Source organism: Oryctolagus cuniculus, chromosome X (assembly GCF_964237555.1).
Source record: "Oryctolagus cuniculus chromosome X, mOryCun1.1, whole genome shotgun sequence".
In the NCBI taxonomy this organism is placed as follows: domain Eukaryota; kingdom Metazoa; phylum Chordata; class Mammalia; order Lagomorpha; family Leporidae; genus Oryctolagus; species Oryctolagus cuniculus.
Window position 1 is genome coordinate 126,813,816 of NC_091453.1, and position 25,292 is coordinate 126,839,107.

Sequence of the window (25,292 nt, forward strand, 5' to 3'; positions counted from 1 at the left end):
AATTCCTGTTTTGTACAAGCCACTCTAAGAGGTCCTGGAGACAGAGCAGAGAACAATGCTATCCTCTAGAGGTTCTTCATACAGTTATGGTCTTCAAAAGAAATCACACTGTTTAATATTTTGTTTCTTGCCAAATACATTATATTAAACTGATTACCTATCTGATTGATTACACAGGTATCTGAATGAATTCTTACAAAATGAAATTGAGACAAAAGAAATGACCACCTAATTAGCCTTGCTTCTGTCCCATTGCCTGCCTTTGTCTGGGTTATCATCATTGGTCTCTGTCCTCCACCACTGAAAACACTTCAAAAGAATTTGTTTTTTCATTTTCATGAAGAGAAATTCAAAACTCTCCTTCTAGCCACATCTCTTACCCTGTCTGCTCATTTTTATGTTCAGTAATGTAGGTCACCTCTTTAAGGAAAATTATCTGATCCCTTGCAAATCTCAGGCTACCCTTCTGTTGCCTTCATATATGAAAGACAACTTTGCTGGGTCTCAATCCTTCAAGTGCCACATTTCTCCCTCAAAACCCATTGCTCTTTTTTCTTTTGATGGTTTTTGTTAAAAATAACAAATCATAAAAAATTTAATTTGGATTCTTGTTAGATGTTTGGGTACCAACACGAGTCCTTTTAATAACCTACACAGGACATATCTAGAGATACTGATTTCTGCTAATTTTGTCTGTAATATACAATACAGCAAACCTCTCCAATATCCAATCAAATCATTTTTCTAAATTTGAAAACTAGAAAGTTTTCTTCTATTATTACTCTTCTTGCTGTTTTTGATATATTAGCTCCATTTAGTTTTCCACAAACACCTGTTACTAATAGGTAGACTATGTGACCTCTCTCCCACAATACTTTTTTTCCTCTGATATCTATGGAGTATTTTATGAATACTTAAAAATCTATGTCTGTGTTTCAAAAATTCAGCTTTCTGTAGTGTCAAGTCCATTTATCCCTTCTCATAAATTCATCCTAGCTTGGTAGATACTATAACCCTAAATGACTGTAGGATATTCTTGCTCCTTTATTTTCACTCGGGCTATAGAGCAGGCTCATTTTTTCCTGATTGTTTCATACCTGCATTAACGGTGATTTGGAAGACCTTTTCTGGTGACCTCACTCATCTCTCCATTTTCCTGGAAGACCGATGCATTCAGTTAAACATAGTATGAATGCTGAATTCTGGGAATTTTGCTAGCATATTTTTTTAAAAGCACCAGCATGCACTTCTTGTATTAGGAATCACTTGAATAGGACTCCCAAATTCTGTACCTATGGTATTCTTGTAAGTTATAGTATTTTGTGTTGATTCTTATCTTTGTATTAAAATTCATAGGTAAAACTAATTTATCCTCTTCCTGTTTTGGTGTTTTCTTTTCCTCTCCATTTAGCAACTTGTATAGTTCTACAAATAGTTCTGCCCAATTAAAACACAACATTATTAGATTTTGATCATTTGGTTTTACTTTTTTTTTTTAACTTTTATTTAATGAATATAAATTTCCAAAGTACGACTCATGGATTACAATGGCTTCCCCCCCATACCGTCCCTCCCACCCACAGCCCTCCCCTTTCCCACTCCCTCTCCCCTTCCATTCACATCAAGATTCATTTTCGATTATCTTAATATACAGAAGATCAGCTTAGTATACATTAAGTATGGATTTCAACAGTTTGCTCCCACACAGAAACATAAAGTGAGGAATAAGATAAGAATCGGAGAACTCAGAGGGCTTCCATAGCCTTGGGAACTCATGACTGGAGCATAGGGAGATTACTGATGCCATAGACAGGAGTGTCAATTGGTAAAGTCAACAACAGGAGTCACTGTGCACTTACTCCTCATGTAGGATCTCTGTCCTTAATGTGCTGTGCATTGAGATTTAATGCTATAACGAGTACTCAAACAATATATTTCACTTTGTGTTTCTATGGGGGTGTAAACTGTTGAAATCTTTACTTAATGCATACTAAACTGATCCTCTGTAAAAAAAAAAAAAAATTATCAACTCCCAACTTGACTCTCACTGGGATTAAACATGACAATAGGTCTGGTTTTACTTTTTTTAAAGAAACCTTTTATTTAATGAGTACAAATTTAATAAGTACAAATTTATGAATATAGTGGTTCTTTCCCTCATACCTGCCCTCCCCCCCATTCCCATTGTGATTCCTCCTCCATCTCCCATCCGCTTCTCCATTAAGATTTGTTTTTAATTAACTTTATGCACAGAAGACCAACTCTATACCAATTAAAGATTTCATTTCAAAAATTTGCACCCACACACACACACACACACACACACAAAATATAGAAAAAACTGTATGAGAGCAAGTTTTATAGTGAATTCTCATAGTACAACTCATTAAGGACAGAGGTCCTGCATGGCAAGTAAGTGCACAGTGACTCCTGTTGTTAATTTAACAATGAATGCTCTTATGTATGATGTCAGCGATTGCCCAAGGCCCTTGACATAATTTGCCAAAGCTATGGAAGCCTTTTGAGTTCACAAACTCCGTGAATATTTAGACAAGGCCAGAAGCAAGATGGAAGTTCTCCCCTCCCTTCAGAGAATAGTACATGTTCTCTGATGGCCCCTTCTTTCCCCTGAGGTCTCATTCACAGAGATCGTTCATGTAGAACATTCTCTTTTTTTTGCCACAGTGACTTAGCTTTCCATGCCTGAAATGCTCTCATGGGTTTTTCAGCCATACCAGAATGCCTTAAGGGCTGATTCTGAGGTCAGAGTGCTGTTTGAAGTATTTGTCATTCTATGAGCCTGCTCTGTAGACTACTACCCATGCAGGAACATTCTTTCCTTTCGAATTCTATTGTTATTACCAGACATTTGATCTAATTTATATGATCCCTTTAACATTAAATCCTACCCATATGGAAAAGTTGGAAGCATTTCCACTGAGATCAGGTAACAGACAGGGATGACCACTCTCAACACTGCTATTCATATAGTTCTGGAAGAATTAACCAGAGCCATCAGGAAAGAAAAAGATATTAAAGATATACAAATTGGGAAGAAAGAAGTCAAACTATCCCTCTTTGCAGATGATATGGTTCTTTATTTAGGGGATCCAAAGAACTCTACTAAGAGACTACTGGAACCCATAGAAGAGTTTGGCAAAGTAGCAGGATATAAAATCAATGCACAAAAATCAACTGCCTTTGTATACTCAGGCCATGCCACAGCTGAGAAAGAACTGCTAAGATCAATCCCCTTCACGATAGTCACAAAAACAATCAAATACCTTGGAATAAACTTAACCAAATGTCAAAGATCTCTAAGATGAAAATCACAAAATCATTAAGAAAGAAATAGAAAATGATACCAAAAAATGCAAAAATCTTCCATGCTCATGGATTGCAAGATTCAATATCACCAAAATGTCCATTCTCCCAAAAGCAATTTATAAATTCAATGCAATACCAATCAAGATACCGAAGACCTTCTTCTCAGATCTGGAAAAAATGATGCTGAAATTCATATGGAGGCACAGAATAACTCAAATAGGTAAAACAATCTTGTACAACAAAAACAAAGCCAGAGGCATCACAATACCAGATTTCAGGACATACTACAGGGCAGTTGTAATCAAAATAGCATGGTGCTGGCAGAGAAACACATGGATAGACCAATGGAACAGAATAGAAACACCAGAAATCAATCCAAACATCTACAGCCAACTTATATTTGATCAAGGATCCAAAACCAATCCCTGGAGTAAGGACAGTCTATTCAAAAAATGGTGCTGGGAAAACTGTATTTCCATATGCAGAACCATGAAGCAACACTCCTACCTTACAGTTTACACAAAAATTCACTCAACATGGATTAAGAAACTAAATCTAGAAGCTGACACCATCAAATTATTAGAGAACATTGGAGAAACCCTGCACGATATAGGTACCGGCAAAGACTTCTTGGAAAAGACCCCGGAGGCACGGGCAGTCACAGCCAAAATTAACAATTGGGATTGCATCAAATTGAGAAGTTTCTGTACTGCAAAAGAAACAGTCAGGAAAGTGAAGAGGCAACCAACAGAATGGGAAAATATATTTGCAAACTATGCAACTGATAAAGGGTTGATAACCAGGATCTACAAAGAAATCAAGAAAGTCCACAACATCAAAACAAACAACCCACTTAAGAGATGGGCCAAGGACCTCAATAGACAATTTTGAGGAAATCCAAATGGCCAACAGGCACATGAAAAAATGTTCAAGATCACTAGCAATCAGGTAAATGCCAATCAAAACCACAATGAGGTTTCACCTCACCCCAGTTAGAATGGCTCACATTCAGAAATCTACCAACAACAGATGCTGGAGAGAATGTGGGGAAAAGGGGACACTAACCCACTGTTGGTGGGAATGCAAACTGGTTAAGCCACTATGGAAGTCAGTCTGGAGATTCCTCAGAAACCTGAAGATAACCCTACCATTCAACCCAGCCATCCCACTCCTTGGAATTTACCCAAAGGAAATGAAATTGGCAAACAAACTAGCTGTCTGCACCTCAATGTTTATTGCAGCTCAGTTCATAACAGCAAAGACCTGGAATCAACCCAAATGTCCATCAACAGTAGACTGGATAAAGGAATTATGGGATATGTACTCTATAGAATACTATACAGCAGTAAAAAACAATGAAATCCGGTCATTTGCAACAAAATAGAGGAATCTGGAAAACATCATGCAGAGTGAAATAAGTCAGTCCCAAAGGGACAAATATCATATGTTCTCCCTAATCGGTGACAACTAACCAAGCACCAAAAAGGAAACCTGTTGAAAGGAAATGAACACTATGAGAAATGGTGACTTGATCAGCTCTTGCCCTGACTGTTTATGAGCAACTTAATGCTTTATCCTTTTTAGTATTTTTTGTTCTACTTAATACTATTGGTTGAATACTGTAATCAATACACAGTTATTCTCAAGTGTTGAAATTAACTGAAAAGTGATCACTGTTAAATAAAAGAGTGGGAATAAGAGAGGGAAGAGATGTGCAATTCGGGACATGCTCAAGCTGACGTACCTCAAACGGTAGAGTTAGAAACATACCAGGGGATTCCAATTCAATCCCATCAAGGTGGCATGTACCAATGCCATCTCACTAGTCCCGGTGATCAATTTCTGTTCACAATTGATCATAATGATAGGACTAAGAACCAAAGGGATCACATAAACAAGAATACTGTCTGCAAATACTAACTGATAGACTAAAAAAGGGAGAGAATGATCCAACATGGGAAGCAAGATACACAGCAGACTCATAGAATGGCAGATGTCCTAAACAGCACTCTGGCCTCAGAATCAGCCCTAAAGGCATTCGGATCTGGCTGAAAAGCCCATGAGGGTATTACAGGCATGGAAAGCCAAAACACTCTGCAAAAAAATACCTAAATGAAAGATCTCTGTGAGTGAGATCCCAGTGGAAAGAACGGGCCATCAGAGAAGGAGGTACCTTTCTCTGAAGGGAGGAGAGAACTTCCACTCTGACTACGACCTTGCCTAAATATGATCAGAGTCGGTGAACTCAAAAGGCTTCCATAGCCTTGGCAGCTCATGACAAGAGCCTAGGGTGATTATTGATGCCATAAACAAGAGTGTCAATTTGTTAAGTCAACAACAGGAGTCACTGTGCACTTACTCCTCATGTAGGATCTTTGTACTTAGTGTGCTGTACATTGTGATTTAATACTATAACTAGTACTCCAACAGTATTTTTCACTTTGTGTTTCTTTGTGGGTGCAAACTGTTGGAATCTTTAGTTAATATATGCTAAACTGATCTTCACTATATATAAAGAAAATTGAAAATGCATATTGATGTGTATGGAAGGGGGTGTGAGAGGGAAAGGGGAGGTTTGCGGGTGGGAGGGAAGTTATGGGGGGGGAGCCATTGTAATCCTTAAGCTGTACCTTGGAAATTTATATTCATTAAATAAAAGTTAAAAAAACAAGGAAAGAAAACTGTTCCTTGACAGTCAGGACAAGGGCTGTTCAAGTCATTGCTTCTCATAGTGTCAATGTCACATCTACATGTTTCCTTTTTTTATACTTTTGTTTAGTAAATATAAATTTCCAAAGTACAGTTTATGGATTACAATGGCTTCCCCCCCATAACTCCCTCCCACCCGCAACCCTCCCCTTTCCCACTCCCTCTCCCCTTCCATTCACATCAAGATTCATTTTCAATTCTCTTTATATACAGAAGATCAATTTAGTATATACTAAGTACAATTTTATCAGTTTGCACCCACACAGAAACACAAAGTGTAAAATACTGTTTTAGTACTAGTTATAGCATTACTTCACATTGGACAACACACTAAGGACAGATCCCACATTACGAGTAAGTACACAGTGACTCCTGTTTTTGACTTAACAATTTGACACTCTTGTTTATGGCGTCTGTAATTTCCCTAGGCTCTAGTCATGAGTTGCCAAGGCTATGGAAGCCTTTTGAGTTCGCCAACTTCGATCTTATTCAGAGAAGGTAATAGTCAAAGTGGAAGTTCTCTCCTCCCTTCAGAGAAAGGTACCTCCTTCTTTGATGGCCCCATTCTTTCCGCTGGGATGTCACTCACAGAGATCTCTCATTTAGGTCATTTTTTTCTTGCCAGAGTGTCTTGGTTCTCCATGCCTGAAATACTCTCATGGGCTTTTCAGCCGGATCTGAATGCCTTAAGGGCTAATTCTGAGGCCAGAGTGCTCTTTAGGACATCTGCCATTCTATGTGTCCGCTGTGTATCTCACTTCCCATGTTGGATCGTTCTCTCCCTTTTTTATTCTATCAGCTTGTATTAGGAGACACTAGTCTTGTTTGTGTGATCCCTTTTACTCTTAGACTTATCGTTATGATCAATTGTGAAAAGAAATTGATTACTTGGACTAGTGAGATGGCATTGGTACATGCCACCTTGATGGGATTGAATTGGAAGCCCCTGGCAAGTTTCTAACTCCACCGTTTGGGGCAAGTCCGATTGAGCATGTCCCAAATTGTACATCTTACATGTTTCCTTTTAAGTGCTCTGTAAGTTATCACAGAGCAAGGGTAACATGGTGTTTGTCTCTTTGGAACTGGCTGATTTCACTAAATATGATGTTTTCCAGATTCATCCATGTTTTTGCAAATGACTGGATTTCTTTTTTTTTCTTTGTTTTTACCACTGTATAGTATTCCAGAGTACATATTCAATAATTTCTTCATCTGGTCTTCAGTTGATGGGCATTTCAGTTGATTCCATGTCTTAGCTATTGTGAATTGACCAGCAATAAACATGAAGGTGTAGATAACTATTTTATTACTGATTTCATTTCTCTTTGGTAAATTCCCAGGAGTCAGTCGGATGGCTGGTTTATACAGTAGGACTATATTCAGATTTTTGAGCTATCTCCAAATTGATTTCCATAATGGTTTTACCAGTTTACTTTCCCAAAAAGAGATTATGGTACGTTTTCCCCTACATTCTCACCAGTATTTACTGTTAGTTGATTTCTGTATGAAAGCCTTTCTAATGGAATGAGGTGAAACGTCATTGTGTTTTTTTAATTTTTTTTTTATTTGACAGAGTTATAGACAGTGAGAGAGAGAGACAGAGAGAAAGGTCTTCCTTCCATTGGTTCACTCCCCAAATGGCCACTATGTCTGGCGCTGTGCCGATCTGAAGCCAGAAGCCAGGTGCTTCTTTCTGCTCTCCCAGGCGGGTGCGGGGGCACAAGCCCCTGGGTCATCCTCCACTGCCCTCCCGGGCCACAGCAGAGAGCTGGACTGGAAAAGGAGCAACCAGGACTAGAACCTGGCTCCCATATGGGATGCTGGCACTGCAGGCGGAGGATTAACCAAGTGAGCCACGACACTAGCCCCCTTTATTCTGATTTTGATTTACATTTTTCCCTGATGGCCAGTGATCCTGAGCATTTTTTCATGTTTCTGTTGGCCACTAGAATTTTCTCTTTTGAAAAATGTCTCAAGTCCTTGGCCCATTTGTTAACTGGGTTGTTTGTTTTGTTATTGTGGAGTTTCTTGATCTCTTTATATATTCTGGTTATTAATCCTTTATCAGTTGCATAGTTTGCAAATAATTTCTCCCATTCTGCCAGTTGCCTCTTCACTTCTGCATTTCTTTTGTAGTACAGAAGCTTCTCAATTTGATATGATTCCATTTGTTAATTTTGACTTTGATTGCCTATGCCTCTGGGGTCTTTACCAGGAACTCTTTGCTTCTTCCAATGTCTTATAGGGTTTCCCAAATGCTCTCTAATAATTTGATGGTATCAGGTCATACATTTAGGTCTTTAATTCAATTTGATTGGATTTTTGTGTAAGGTGTATGGTAGGGGACCTGCTTTATAGTTCTCATGTGGAAATCCCATTTTCCATCTGTTGAAGAGACTGTCCTTGCTTCAGGGATTGGTTTAAGTTCCTTGGTTGAATATAAGTTTGTTGTAGATTACTGAATTGATTCTCACATTTGTCTTTTGTTCCATTGGTCTTTCCATCTGTTTTTGTACCAGTACCAGGTGGTTTTCATTATAACTGCCTTGTAGTCTGTCTTAAAATCTGGTATTGTGATGCCTCTGGCTTTGTTGTTGTTGTATAAGATTATTTTAGCTATTCGAGTTGTCCTATGTTTCCAAATGAATTTCAACATCATTTTTTTCTAGATATGAGAAGAATGTCTTTGGTATTTTGGTTGGTATCACATTGAATCTGTTAATTGCTCTCAGAAGAATGGATATTTTTATAATGATTCTTCCAATCCATAAACATGGACATTTTTTCCATTCTTTTGTGTCTCCTTCTATTTCTTTAGTGTGTTGTAATTCCCATTGTAGAGATCTTTGACATTCTTGGTTAAATGTATTCCAAGGTATTTGATTTTTTGTAGCTATCATGAATGAGATAAATCTTAGAAATTCTTTCTCAGCCATGGCATTGTCTGTGTATACAAAGGCTGTTGTTTTTTTGTGTGTCGATTTTTTAAAAGATTGTTTAATTTAATTGGAAGTTAGGGCTACACACAGAGAGAAGGAGAGGCAGAGAAGAGAGAGAGAGAGGTCCTTCATCCACTGGTTCACTCTCTAGATGGCTGCAATGGCTGGAGCTTGCCAATCCGAAGCCAGGAGCCAGGAACTTCTTCTGGATCTCCCATGTAAGTGCAGGGGCCCAAAGACCTGGGCCATCTTCTACTGCTTTCTCAGTCCATAGCGGGAAGCCTGATCAGAAGTGGAGCAGCTAGGACTCAAACCAGTGCCCATATCGGGTGCTGGCACTGCAGGCAGTGGATTCACCTGCTACACCACAGTGCCTGCCCGTGTGTGTTGATTTGATATCTGCTATATTACCAAACTCATATGAGTTCCAATATAGTCTCTTATTGCAGTCTTTTTTTGGATGGCCTATGTATAGAATCATGTCATTTTCAAATATGCATAGATTGTCTTCTTCTTTCCTGATTTGAATCCCTATGATTTCTTTTTCTTGCCTAATGGCTCTGGCTAAAATTTCCAGGACTATATTGAATAGCAATATGGTAAAAGTGGACATCCTTGTCTGGTTCTGGATCTCAGTGGGAATGCTTCCAACTTTTCTCCATTCAATAGGATGAAGAGTGTGGGGTTGTCATAAATTGCCTTGATTGTATTGTTGCTTAGAGTTTTCATCATGAAAGGGTGTTGTATTTTGCTGAATGCTTTCTCTGCATCTATTGAGATTATCATGTTTTTTATTCTTCAATTTGTTAATATGATATATCACATTGATAGATTTGTGAATGTTGAACCATCCCTGTGTACCAGGGATAAACCACACTTGGTCTGTGTGAATGGTCTTTCTGATGTGTTATTGGATTTAATAGGCCAGACTTTTGTTGAGGATTTTTAGTCTATGTTCATCAGAGAAATTGGCCTTCAGTCTCTTTCTCTGTTATATCTTTTTCATGTTTAGGAATTAAGGTGATACTGGCTTCACAGAGAGAATTTGGGAGGATTCCCTCCCTTTCAATTGTTTTGAATAACTTGACAAGGAGTAAAATTAGTTCTTCTTTAAATGTTTGGTAGAATTCAGCAGTGAAGGCTTCCGGTGTGGGATTTACTTTGTTGGGAGTGTCTTTATTATTGATTAAATTTCCAACTTGGTTATCAGTCTGTTTAGGTTTTCTATGTCTTCATGGCTCAAATTAGGTAGTTTGTATGTGTTTATGAATCTATCTATTTCTTTTAGGTATCCCAATTTGTTGGTATACAGTTCTTTGTAGTAATTTCTGATGATTCATTTTATGTCTGTGGTGTCTGTTTTTACATTTCCTTTTTCATATCTAATTTTGTTGATTTGGCTCTTCTCTCTCCTTTTTTCTGGTTAGTTTGCCCAATGTAAGTAAATTTTGTTTGTTTGTTTTCAAAAAAACCAGCTCTTCATTTTGCTGATATTTTGCTTTGCTTTTTAGTTTCAATTTTGTTGATTTCTTCTCTAATTTATTTCTTTTCTTCTACTAGTTTTGGATTTGGTTTGCTGTTCTTTTTCTAGAACCTTGAGGTGCATTTATAGCTGCCTTTCCAATTTCTTGATGTAGGCACCAATGGCTATAAACTTTCCTCTTTTTTTAACTTTTATTTAATGAATATAAATTTCCAAAGTCCAGCTTATAGATTACAATGGCTTCTCCCCCATAACGTCCCTCCCACCCGCAACCCTCCCCTTTCCCACTCCCTCTCCCCTTCCATTCACATCAAGATTCATTTTCATTTCTCTTTATATACAGAAGATCAGTTTAGCATACATTAAGTACAGATTTCAACAGTTTGCTCCCACACAGAAACATAAAGTGAAAAATACTGTTTGAGTACTAGTTATAGCATTAAATCTCAATGTACAGCACACTAAGGCCAAGGATCCTACATGAGGAGTAAGTGCACAGTGACTCCTGGTGTTGACTTAACAAATTGACACTCTTGTTTATGGCATCAGTAATCACCCTAGGCTCTTGTCATGAGTTGCCAAGGCTATGGAAGCCCCCTGAGTTCACCGACTCTGATCATATTTAGACAAGGCCATGGTCAAAGTGGAAGTTCTTTCCTCCCTTCAGAGAAAGGTACCTCCTTCTTTGATTACCAGTTCTTTCCACTGGGATCTCACTCGCGGAGATCTTTCATTTAGGTTTTTTTTTTTTTTCCCCAGAGTGTCTTGGCTTTCCATGCCTGAAATACTCTCATGGGCTTTTCAGCCAGATCCGCATGCCTTAAGGGCTGATTCTGAGGGCAGAGTGCTGTATAAATTTTCCTCTTAACACTGCTTTTGCTGTATCCAGTAATTTTGATATGTTGTATTGTAATCCTCATTTTTTTTCCAGAAATTTTTTGGTTTCTCTTTTGGTTTCTTCTATGAATCACCATTTATTATGGAGTATGTTGTTCAGTCTCCACGTATTTATGTATGTTATGGAGATTCCTGAGTTGCTGATTTTAAGCTTCACTGCATTGTTGTCTAAGAAGATCATGGTATGACATCAATTTTTGTTTTTTGAATTAGCTGAGACTTATTTTGTGGCTTAGCGTATGGTTAATCCTAGAGAAAGTTCCATGCACTGGTGAGAAAAATGTGTATTACGTGGCTATAGGTTAGAAGTCTCTATAAATATCTGCTAGGTCTACTTGGTCTATGGTGTCGATTAACTCTGTTGTTTCCTTGTTGATTTTCTGACTGGTTGAATGTTCATTGCTGAATATGGGGTATTGAAGTCCCCCATTACTGTTGTAATTGAGTGTATATCTCCATTTAAATCATTAACATTTCTTATAAATAGCCAGGTGCCCTGTAATTAGGTGCATATAGATTTGTAATAGTCACATCTTCCTGTTGAATTGATCTCTTAATCATTGATTAGTGCCCTTCTTTGTCTCTCTTAATAGTTTTTGTGTTAAAGTCTATATTGTCTTATATTAGAATGCCTACATCAGCTCTTTTTTGGTTTATTTTAGTATGGGATATCTTTTCCGTCCTTTCACTTTCAGTCTGTGTGAATCTTTGTAGGTAAGATGTGTTTCTTGTAGGCAGCAAATAGATGGATTTTCTTTTTTAATCCATTCAGCCAGTCTATGTCTTTTAACTGGAGAATTGAGACAATTTACATTCAGGGTACCTATTGTTAAGTTCCAAGTTTGTCCTGCCATGTTTCCATAAATAGTCCTGTTTTTGTGTTTTGGATTTCCTTTGTAGTTGTGCTTGGTCCTTTTCTTCATTCATCTTCTTTTGCAGTGATGTTCCTGTTTCTGTGTTTCTATGTGTAGCACATCCTTGAACATCTTTTGTAGGGCTGGAAGAGTAGTTAGAAATTCTTTCAATTACTATTTGTTGTGGAAGATCCTTATTTCTCCTTCATTCATACATGAGAGCTTTGCAGTGTACAGTATTCTGGGCTGAGAGATTTTTTTCTTTTAGGACCCAGAATATATCTCACCATTCTCTTCTTGCCTGTAGTTTCTGATGAGAAATCTGCATTGAGTCTAATTGGATTTCTTCTAAATATGATTTGGCATTTCTCTTGTGCACATCACTGAAGATCTTTTTTTATGTTTTAATGTGGGGAGTTTTACTACAACGTGTCATGGTGTAGATCTTTTTTGTTGTTGTCGCTCCCCCTCTTCGTGGAGGAACGACACTAAGCCCTGCCTAGGCTTCATATCTGAGTCACGGCACCATTATGTCGCTCCCCCTCTTCGTGGAGGAGCGACACTAAACCCTGCGCTGTTCTTTCGTCTGCTCGGCCCTCCCCGGGTTTGCTGCTGGTTCTTCCCGGGTTGGCTACTATCCCTTCCACCTCCGTGGAAGGGCAGTTCCCCCTGGCCACATTCCCCACTTCCGCAGGGGAGCGGCACACCGCCGGCCGGCTCTCTCGGGGGCTGCACAAGTGTTCCCCTTAGATGTTCCCCATAGATGTTCCTGGTGCATGCCGTCTCCCCCCTCCCTTACAGTCCTCCTCCGCCAATCCCAACTCGGCTGCCCACACGCTGAGCACGCCGCTCTCCTCCAATCAATAGCAAGTCCCACAGCTCATCAGTTGAACTGGAGGCAGCTGTGCGGAAGCTGTCCACCTCTCTCCCAGCGCCACACTGTGGGAGAGCAGACGCATAGAATAAGTCCCAATTCCAGTAACTCAGTCTAGTCCGGTTGCTCCCCACAGATCCCCCTTTCTTTTTATTTTTTTGGCGTTGATACACGCCTGTCTTCGGTGTCCCGCGGCACACACTCTGCTCTGCTTGCTAGAGTTGCCACAGGTGCTTACAAGTCCTATCAATCAGGCAAACCGAATCCGGGTCCTCTCTTCGCCATGTTGTGAGGAGGTTTTTAGGCGCTAATGCGTGCCTGTGTTCGGTGCCCTGCAGCGCATGCTCTGCTCTGCCTGCAGGGGCTTACAAGCCCTAACAATCAGGCAAACCGAATCCAAGCCTTCTCATTGCCGTATTGTGGGGGAGACTTATTAGTGTTGGTTCGTGCCTATCTTCGGTGACCTGCAGCTCATACTCTGGTCGAGCTGCCTGCTGGTACTTATCGCCTAATCAGGCAGACCGAATCCAAGCCTCCTAATTGTATTGTGGGGAGGCCTTACTGATGTTAATTCGTGCCTGTCTTCGGTGACCTGCGGCGCATAAGCTGCTAGCCGCCGCAGGTGCTCATCGCCTCACTTAATCAGGCAGACCGAATCCAAGCTTTCTCATTGCCATGTTGAGGGGAGGCCTTTCTATTTCTCTATTTCTCTATCTCCGGGCATTCCTATTTCTCCCATTTTACTTCTATCTTCCAGCATTCCTATTTCTCTCATTTTACTTCTAAACTTCTGTTTCTCTTATCCCCGCGGTTTCCCGGCGCCCGCCCGAGGCTGCTTCTCGGCACCTCGCCCCGTGGCAGCTTCACGGCTCTGCGCGGCTTCCCGGCGCCTCGCCCCGCCGGCGCCCGCCCCGCGGTGGCTTCACAGCTCTGCGCGGCTTCCCGGCGCCTCGCCCCGCCGGCGCCCGCCCCGCGGCGGCTTCCCGGCTTTGCGCCGCTTCAGCCCGCGCTTCTCTCATCTATTCACGCCCCGTGCTCTCTTTGCACGCAGCGGCTTCTGCGAATGTTTCCGCCACCACCGGCATTCAGTCCAAGTTCCCCGGACTAACCTGGCGAATTTCAACCTGGCGGCCCACGTCTCTGCCTCTGGTTCCAGATCTTCGCCTCTTGCTCCCCGGGGTGACTTGAAGAATTCCAAGGTGGCTTATATCTCCGCCTCGGCCTGCACTCGCGGCTTCATCCTCCCTAACATTTTTCTCTACCCGGTATGTTTCCTTAAGTTTTCTTCCAACAATATTCCTCTCATTTCTCCTGGCTTCTCCCCACAGTCCGTATCCGAGTCCAAGCCTCCTCCAGGTTTCACTTTCGCTTTCAATCTCCTAGCTTCCCCGCCATAGTCCGCATCTGAGTCTATGAAAGCTTTCACTTTCGCTTTCAATCCTAACTTCTTTCCCACAGTCCATATCCGAGTCTATGCCTAGGCTTTCAATAGCTTCTTCCGGCACCTAGGCTCTTTGCTAGTCTCTCTCTCCGGTATTTTCCCACTTCTTCCCGTTTCTTCCCTCCTAAGTTTCCTATCCGAGTCACGGCACCATTATGTCGCTCCCCCTCTTCGTGGAGGAACGACACTAAGCCCTGCCTAGGCTTCATATCCGAGTCACGGCACCATTATGTCGCTCCCCCTCTTCGTGGAGGAGCGACACTAAACCCTGCGCTGTTCTTTCGTCTGCTCGGCCCTCCCCGGGTTTGCTGCTGGTTCTTCCCGGGTTGGCTACTATCCCTTCCACCTCCGTGGAAGGGCAGTTCCCCCTGGCCACATTCCCCACTTCCGCAGGGGAGCGGCACACCGCCGGCCGGCTCTCTCGGGGGCTGCACAAGTGTTCCCCTTAGATGTTCCCCATAGATGTTCCTGGTGCATGCCGTCTCCCCCCTCCCTTACAGTCCTCCTCCGCCAATCCCAACTCGGCTGCCCACACGCTGAGCACGCCGCTCTCCTCCAATCAATAGCAAGTCCCACAGCTCATCAGTTGAACTGGAGGCAGCTGTGCGGAAGCTGTCCACCTCTCTCCCAGCGCCACACTGTGGGAGAGCAGACGCATAGAATAAGTCCCAATTCCAGTAACTCAGTCTAGTCCGGTTGCTCCCCACAGTTGTGTCTATTGGGAGTTCTGTGTACTTGCTACTCCTGGATGTCTCTTTCTAGCTCCAGATTCAAGAAGTTTTCTGTTACTATTTCATTAAGAAGCCCTTCTAATCCTTTCTCTCTTTCCAAGCCTTCTGGAATTACTAGGATCTGTAGGTTGGTTTGTTTGATAAAATCTCATAGATCTCTAACTTTGTTTCTTCTTGTTTAATTTTCTTCTTTTATTTGGTCTGACTGTAATATTTCCTGAAATTTGTCTTCTACTTCTGATATTCTTGCATATGTCTCACCTATTCTGTTATTAAGGATTTCCACTGCATTTTTTATTTGACCTATTGAATTCTTCATTTCTAGTATTTCATTCTGATTCCTCTTTAATATCTCAATTACTTGGGAGCACTTTTCATTTGGATGATGAATTTGCTTCTGATTGCTTCTTAGTAATCTGATGATTAATTTTCTGAATTCCATTTCTGGCATATCTTTGATCTCTTCATTTTTACCTTCTATTATTGAAGAGTTGTAGTGTTCCTTTGGGGTGCTCATAGTGTCTTATTCTTATTTAGGGTTTACCTTTGTTTTTCAGCATTTGTGTATTTTTTCTTTTTTTGTCTGGTCACTGTTCTCTTTAATTTGTGTCTTTGTGCTTGTGCTGTGGTTTCCCTCTGATATGAGCTGCTATGTGTCTGTGTGTTTCAAATGGAAGCAAGCAGCCCTGCCTCCTAGAGCCCAGTTCACTTCTCAATTGTGATAGCGGCAGGTACAAGCTCTGGTGCACTGATCCCCATCTAATTGGGGCCAGCTTATCTCTCATTGGTGCATGGAATGAGCCTAAGTTTTAGATATTAAAGACTTCTCCTTGTTGTACAGCTTGCATGGTGGGGAAGAAATTATTTGACATGTTGTGGTCCTTGTTCCTCGGTTAGGGGGATATGGTGAGGTGGTCCCCGCAGTTGATGGGTATGTGCATGTGAGTCAAAGCCAGTAGCCCCCTGCTTATGTATGATAATTAATGGTAAAACAACTACCCAAACAGTACTTTATACTTTCTGTGTCTTTGTGGGTGTAGTTTGTTATATAATAAGTATATACTAAGTTGAACTTCTGTATATAAAGATAATTGAAAATGAATCATGATGAAGAATAGGATTGGAGAGGGAATGGAAGATGAGATGGTTATGGGTGGGATGGAGGTTATGGGGAGAAAAGCTGCTATGATGAAAAAGGTGTACTTTGAGAAATTAAAGGGATACAAATTGGGAAGGAAGAACTCAAACTATCCCTCTTTGCAGATGATATGGTTCTTTATTTAGGGGATCCAAAGAACTCTACTAAGAGACTACTGGAACCCATAGAAGAGTTTGGCAAAGTAGCAGGATATAAAATCAATGCACAAAAATCAACAGCCTTTGTATACACAGGCCATGCCATGGCTAAGAAAGAACTGCTAAGATCAATCCCCTTCACGATAGCCACAAAAACAATCAAATACCATGGAATAAACTTAACCAAGAATGTCAAAGATCTCTAAGATGAAAATTACAAAATCATAAAGAATAGAAGAAGATTCCAAAAAAATGCAAAAATCTTCCATGCTCATGGATTGCAAGATTCAATATCACTAAAATGTCCATTCTCCCAAAAGCAATTTATAGATTCAATGTGATACCAATCAAAATACCAATGACATTCTTCTCAGATCTGGAAAAAATGATGCTGAAATTCATATGGAGGCACAGGAGACCTCGAATAGCTAAAACAATCTTGTACAACAAAAACAAAGCCGGAGGCATCACAATACCAGATTTCAGGACATACTACAGGGCAGTTGTAATCAAAATAGCATGGTACTGGTAGAGAAACAGATGGATAGACCAATGGAACAGAATAGAAACACCAGAAATCAATCCAAACATCTACAGCCAACTTATATTTGATCAAGGATCTAAAACCAATTCCTGGAGCAAGGACAGTCTATTCAAGAAACGGTGCTGGGAAAACTGGATTTCCACGTGCAGAATCATGAAGAAGGACCCCTTACCTTACACCATACACAAAAATCCACTCAAAATGGATTAAAGACCAAATCTATGACCCGACACATTCAAATTATTAGAGAACATTGGAGAAACCCTGCACGATATAGGTACCGGCAAAGACTTCTTGGAAAAGACGCCGGAGGCACAGGCAGTCAAAGCCAAAATTAACAATTGGGATTGCATCAAATTGAGAAGTTTCTGTACTGCAAAAGAAACAGTCAGGAATGTGAAGAGGCAACTGACAGAATGGGAAAATATTTGTAAACTATGCAACAGATAAAGGATTAATAACCAGAATCCACAAAGAAATCAAGAAACTCCACAACAACAAAACATGCAACCCACTTAAGAGATGCACCAAGGACCTCAGTAGAAATTTTTCAAAAGAGTAAATCCAAATGGCCAACAGACACATGAAAAAAATGTTCAAGATCACTAGCAATCAGGGAAATGCCAATCAAAACCACAACGAGGTTTTACTTCACCCCAGTTAGAATGGCTCACATTCAGAAATCTACCAACAACAGATGCTGGCTAGGATGTGGGGAAAAGGGGACACTAACCCACTGTTGGTGGGAAGGCAAACTGGTAAAGCCACTGTGGAAGTCAGTCTGGAGATTCCTCAGAAACCTGAAGATAACCCTAGCATTCAACCCAGCCATCCCACTCCTTGGAATTTACCCAAAGGAAATTAAATTGGCAAATAAAAAGCTGTCTGCACCTCAATGTTTATTGCTGCTCAATTCACAACAGCAAAGACCTGGAGTCAACACAAATGCCCATCAACAGTAGACTGGATAAAAAAATTATGGGACATGTACTCTATAGAATACTATACAGCAGTAAAAAAACAACGAAATCGGTCATTTGCAACAAAATGGAGGAATCTGGAAAACATCATGCAGAGTGAAATAAGCTAGTCCCAAAGGGACAAATATCATATGTTCTCCCTAATCGGTGACAACTAACCAAGCACCAAAAAGAAAACCTGTTGAAGTGAAATGGACACTATGAGAAACAGTGACTTCATGAGCCCTTGTCCTGACTGTGGAGGAACAACTTAATACTTTATCCCTTTTAGTATTTTTTTTGTTCTGCTTAATACTATATTTTGAACTCTTTAATTAACACGCAATTATTCTTAGGTGTTTAAATTTAACTGAAAAGTGATCTCTGTTAAATATAAGAGTGTGAATAAGAGAGGCAGGAGATGTACAGTTTGGAACATGCTCAATCGGACTTGCCCTAAATGGTATAGTTAGAAACGTGCCAGGGGATTCCAATTCAATCCCATCAAGGTGGCATGTGCCAATACCATCTCACTAGTCAAAGTGATCAGTTTCAGTTCACAATTGATCATAATGATCGGTTTAAGAGTCAAAGGGATCACATAAACAAGACTAGTGTCTGCTAATACTAACTGAAAGAATTAAAAAGAAGAGAATGGTCCAACATGGGAAGCGGGATACACAGCAGCCTCAGAATGGCAGATGTCCTAAACTGTACTCTGGCCTCAGAATCAGCCCTTCAGGCATTTAGATCTGGCTGAAGAGCTCATGAGAGTATTTGAGGCATGGAAAGCCAAGACATTTTCCACACACACACAAAAAAGCCTAAATGAAAGGCCTCTGCGAGTGTGATCCCAGTGGAAAGAACGGGCCATCAAAGAAGGAGGTGCCTTTTTCTGAAGGGGGGAGAGAACTTTCACTTTGACTATGGCCTTGTCTAAATAAGATGAGAGTTGTTGAACTCAAAAGGCTTCCATAGCCTTGGCAACAAGAGCCTCGGTGATTACTGATGCCATAAACAAGAGTGTCAATTGTTAAATCAACAACAGGAGTCACTGTGCACTTACTCCCCATGTAGGATCTCTGTCCTTAATGTGTTGTCCAATGTGAATTAATGCTATGACTAGTACTCAGTACTCAAACAGTACTTTACACTTTGTGTATGTGTGTGGGTGCAAACTGTTAAAACCTTTACTTAGTATATACTAAATCGATCTTCTGTTTATAAAGAGAATTGAAAATGAATCTTGATGTGAATGGAATGGGAGAGGGAGTGGGAAATGGGATGGTTCCGGGTGGGAGGGGAGTTAAGGGGCGAAAAAGTCACTGTAATCCAAAAGCTGTACTTTGCAAATTTGTATTTATTAAATAAAGGTTAAAAAATGCATAAAAAATAAAAGTTGAAAAAGAAAATAAAAGAAAATGTAAACAAACAATATGGCTTCTCCAGCTGGCTGCAGGACCAGTTTGGAAATGAGGGGAGATGTAGATGGGCAGCTGGTGCCCGGCTCTCTGTTTCTTCCCCTATATCTTCTCTTATTTCCTATGTGGAGCTTCAAATGCAATTCACCAAGCTCTCCCTCCCACTTCTAGCTGCAGCTCAATGGACCCATTTTTTTCCCATCTTCCTGGTCTGTGTGGGTTTGGCAGCAACCTCCCTATTCTCTGTTTCCAGCATGCCTCCCTTACTTTTTCAAAATGAAAATAACCTCATTGCTTTTCTGGTCACAAAGGTAATATTCTATAAGAGCTCACTATGAAAGCAGGCCATGGGGATAGGCATTTGGTGCAGTGGTTAAGACGCCACTTAGGACACACAGGCCATTAGTGGGGTGCCTGGGTTCAAATAACAGCTCCAATTCTGATTCCAGATTCCTGCTAAAGTGCCTGGGAAGGCGGCAGACAATGACTCAATTACTTGGGGTCCTGCCCCTAACATGGGAGACTTGAATGGAATTCTCAGGTTATGGCTTTGGCCTGGCCCAGTCCCAGCTTTTGCAGGCATTTGGGGAATGAACCAATGGAGGGTAGTGTGGTCTCTCTACCTTTCTAATAAGTATATAAAATCTTTAAAATATCAAAACATGCCACTTGCTCTACGGAGAATTTCATAGGTGGGAGAAATGATATAACTGAGGATAGTTTGGCTTATTGGGAGAAATTGATGGATCTAAGTATTGCTGCCTAGGAAAGTAGTTAGGTGCATAGGTACTATTTTACTCATTTTATGAAATTCTTAAGATCATATTTTGGGCCCTGGGAAAGGAATAAAATTTTTGCACAGTAACTCTTAGAAATTGCTAAATAGTTAGAAAATACAGTTACATAATAACCAAGAAGTATGTAGTTCAACTATTCACTCAAAAATAATACTCTAAATATGTTTCTAACTAGCTGGAATGCCTGCATGGTTGTGATGGAGGGAACATTTAATGAGGTTAGACAGACTGGAGTTCCAGACCCCAAAATACAGATGATGAATTGCAAATTCCTCCACATGATCCCTATGGGTTATGGTTTCCTTCTTAAAAGCTGTATTTGAATGATATATAGTGGCTGGTAATAGCATCCGTCTCCAACATTGGGACTCCCTTTGGGATTTAGGGTTTGTGTTCATATTACTTTCTTTTAAAAGAATAGCTTCCATGTTCTTTTCTAAAGAACTATTATTTGGAATAGCAACTGGTTGGACGATTAATATGAACTTCCTACATAAATGTGTATGTCTGCATGTCTGCAGAGACAGATGTGAACCTAAATGTGAAAATCATGTATAAGCAATGCATATTTTCAAGAAAAATGCAAGCTTATTTTTAATTGACATATATAATTCTATTGTTCACTATGTACATAATAATATTTTGAAGTATATACACATTGTGGAATGACTAAATTTAGCTAATTAACATATACTTACCTCACTTAGTTATCATTTTTGTGATAAGAACACTGTATGTCTACTCTATTAGCATAAATCAAGAATACAATATATTATTAACTATAGTTACCATGTCATATAATAGATTTCTTGAACTTATTCCTCCAGTCTAACTGAAATTTTCTACCCTATAATCAACATTTCCAACTTCCCTGCCCCCAAACACCAGTTGCTGATAATCACCATTCTACGCTCCACTTCTATGAGATCAACTTTTTTAGATGCCACGTATGAATAAGATTGTGTAGTATTCTTCTTACAGTGCCTGGTTTATATTATGATAAAGGCCTCTGAGTCCATTCATGTTGTCCCAAATGTGACGGGATTTCCTTTCTATGGCTGAATAGTGTTCCATTGTTAATATATATATACCACATTTTCTGTATACAATCATCATTTCATACACATATTGACTAAATGACTTGTGATTAAAACTACGGTAAATGTGAAATGCAGATATGTCTTTGCCATACTGAATTCATTTCTTATGGATATGTATCCAGGAGTGCAAATGGTGGATCATGTGGTTTCTATTTTTAATTTTTTGAGGAACTACCATACTGTTTTCCATAATGGAAACACTAATTTACATTTATAAAAACAGTGTATAAGTATTCCTTTTTCTCAACATGCTCACTCAAACTTGTTATCTTTTGTGTTTTTGATAATAGCCATTCTGTCAGGTTTGGAGGAGATGTCTCTTTGAAGTTTTATTTTGCATTTCACTGATGATTAATGATGTTGACTTTTTTTCATATACCTATTGGCCATGTATTCCTTTGAGAAATGTTTATTCATGCCATTTACTCATCAGGTTGTTTTTTGCTGTTGAGTTGTTTGAATTTCTTATATATTATGCATATTAACCCCATGCCACAGATATACTTTGCAAATATTTCCTTGCATTCTATAGGTTGTATATTCACTCTGTGAATTTTTTCCTTTGCTATTCAAAAGATTTTTTGCTTCATATAATCCTATTTGTCTACTTTTGCTTTTTAAAAATGATTTATTTATTTGAGAGGCAGGGTTGGAGAGAGAGGGAGAAACAGAGAGAGAGAAATCTTCCATCCACCGGTTCACTCTCCAAATGGCCACAATGGCCAGAGCTCAGCCAGTAAGAAGCCAGGAACCAGGAGCTTCTTTTGAGTCTCCTATGTGAGTGCAGGGGCCTCCTTCAGCTACTTTCCCTGGCCATTAGCAGAGAGCTGTTTCCAAAATGCAGGATCCAGGTCTGAACTCGTGACCATATGGTGCCACAGGCAGAGTGTAACCTATTATGCAGAATCAACCCTTAAGGCATTCAGATCTGGCTGAAGAGCCCAGGAGAGTATTTTAGGCATGGAGAACCAAGACACTCTGGCAAGAAAAAAATGACCTAAATGAGAGATCTCTGTGAGTGACATCCCAGCGGAAAGAATGGGCCATCAAAGAAGGAGGTACCTTTCTCTGAAGGGAGGAGAGAACTTCCACTTTGACTATGGCCTTGTCTAAATAAGATCGGAGTTGGCAAATTCAGGAGGCTTCCATAGCTTTGGCAGCTCATGACAAGAGCCTCGGGTGATATCTGATGCCATAAATAAGAGTGTCAATTGTTAAATCAACAACAGGAGTCACTGTGCACTTACTCCCCATGTAGAATCTCTGTCCTTAATGTGTTGTCCAATGTGAATTAATGCTATAACTAGTACTCAAACAGTACTTTACACTTTGTGTTTCTGTGTGGGTGCGGTCTGTTGAAATCTTTATTACTATATATTAAGTTGACCTTCTGTATATAAAGATAATTGAAAATGAATCGTGATGAAGAATGGAATGGGAGAGGGAGTGGGAGATGGGAAGGTTGCGGGTGGGAGGCAGGTTATGGGAGGAAAATCCACTATAATTCTAAAGTTGTACTTTGGAAATTTATATTTATTAAATAAAAGATAAAAAAACCATTGGTCCCTAAGTTTCCTTTTTGAGATCATATCCAAAAAGCCATTACTCAGACCAATTGCCATGGTACGATTCTCCTATATTTTCTTCTAGTTTTTTCAGTTTCAGGCCTTTCATTAAAGTCTTTAATTAACTTTGAGTTATTCTTATATATGATGTCAGATATAGTCTGCCTTCATTCTTCATATGGATGTGCAATTTTCCTACTATAATTTTTGACAAGATTGTCTTTTTCCCCATTATATATTTTTATATTTTTTTATTTAGTAAATATAAATTTCCAAAGTACAGTTAATGGATTGCAGTGGCTCCCCCCCCATAATTTTCCTCCCACTCACACCCCTCCCATCTCCCGCTCCCTCTCCCATTACATTCACATCAAGATTCATTTTCAATTATCTTTATATACAGAAGATCGATTTAGTATATATTAAGTAAAGATTTCATCAGTTTGCACCCACACAGAAACACAAAGTGTAAAATACTGTTTCAGTTGGCACCTTTGTTAAAATTCGGTTGGCTATATATGTGTGAAATTATTTCCAGGCTCTGTATCCTGTTCCATTGGTCTATGTTTCCATTCTCATGGCAGTATCATGTTATTTTTATTACTGTATATTTGTAGTATATTTTGAAATAAGGTAGGGTGATGCTACCAGCTTTGCTTTTTTGCTCAAGTTTGGTTCAGATATTGAGAGTCTTTTGAGATTTCATATGACTTAGGATTGCTTTGCTGTTCCTATGAAGAATATTTCTGGTATTTTAATAGGGATTTTGCTGACTCTGAAGATCATTTTGGGTAATGTGGACATTTTAACAATATCAATTATTTTAGTTTTTTGCTGTGCATTTGCTGTCAGAATAAGGGTGTTATGAAAACTGTTAAATGAAAGCCAGAATGGGAAAAGACTCATATCAACATTGCCATCATTGTTCACATAGTTTTGGGTAAGTCATCTCCTGCTGGCTATCAACCTACCAATGTGATGGGATTGACAAAAGAACCATTGAAAAATTTGAGGAGGAGTCTGCTGAGATAACGAAGGATACATTTAAGTGTGCCTGGGTCTTGGATAAATTGAAAGCTGAATGTGAATGTGACGCTGCCATAGTTGTCATGCTGTGGAAATTTGAGACCATTAAATACTAGGTAACTATCATTGATGCCCCAGGAAACAGAGACTTTGTCTAAAATATGTTTCTAGGCATATCTCAGGCTGACTGTGCTGTCTTGATTATTGTTGTGGGTACCAGTGAATTTGAAGCTAGTATATCCAACAACGGATGGACCCATGAGCATGCCCTTCTGGCTCACATATTGGGTGTGATTGTAGGTGTTAACACCGTGGATTCCATTAAGCTACCAGATATCCAGAGGAGATATGAGGAATTGACCAAAGAACTCAGCATCTACATTGTTTGACTACAACACTGACATTGCAACATTTGTGTGAATTTCTCCGTAGAATGGTGAAAATATGTTGGAGCCAAGCTCTAATATGCCTTCATTTAAAGGCTAGAAAGACCCATAGATATGGAAATGACAGTGGATCACAAGGCTGGAAGCTCTGGATTGCTTCCTAGCACCAATTCATCCAACTCACAGCCCTTGTGTTTGCTGCTGAAGAATCTCTACAAAATTGGAAATATTGGTACTATTGTGGGTGGAGTAGAGACTGGTATTCTCAAATCTGACATGGTGGTAACCTTGAAGTTAAGTATATTGAAATGAAGCATGAATGTTTGAGTGAAGCTCTTCTGGAGGCAATGAGGGCTTTGTTGTCAAGAATTTGTCTGTCAAGGCTGGCGCTGTGGTGCAGTATGTTAATCCTCCACCTGTGGCAGAGGCATTCCAATATGGGTGCCACTTCTAGTCCTGGCTGCTCCTCTTCCAATCCAGCTCACTGTTATGGCCTGGGAATGTAATAGAAGTGCTTAGACCCCTGTACTGTGTGGGAGACCTGGAAGTAGCTCCTGGCTCCTGTCTCTTCAGGTCAGCTCAGCTCCAGCTGTTGCCATCATTTGCGGAGTGAACCAGCAGTTGGTATATCTAATCATAAAGGAGATGACTGATAAATCTGACTACATCAAAAAGACTAATTTCTGTTCATCAAAACTCACTATTAATACTGGATATGGGGGCTGGCACTGTGATACTATAGGTTAATCCTGATGTGCCAGTTCTAGTCTCAGATGCTCCTCTTCTGATGCAGCGCTCTGCTGTGGACTGGGAAAGCAGTGCAAGATGGCCCTGGCACTTGGGCCCCTGCACCCACGTAGGAGACCCAGAGGAAGATCCTGGCTCCTAACTTCAGATTGGCTCAGCTCTGGCCCTTGTGACCAATTGGGGAGTGAACCCACAT

The 25,292-nt window shown here is 40.1% G+C and overlaps 1 pseudogene; it reads left to right on the plus strand.

Annotated features, from left to right (window-relative positions):
* Nucleotides 1-3,816: 3,816 nt before the first annotated feature.
* LOC138847565 (elongation factor 1-alpha 1 pseudogene) lies at nt 3,817-24,661 on the plus strand (annotated as a pseudogene).
* Nucleotides 24,662-25,292: the final 631 nt, after the last annotated feature.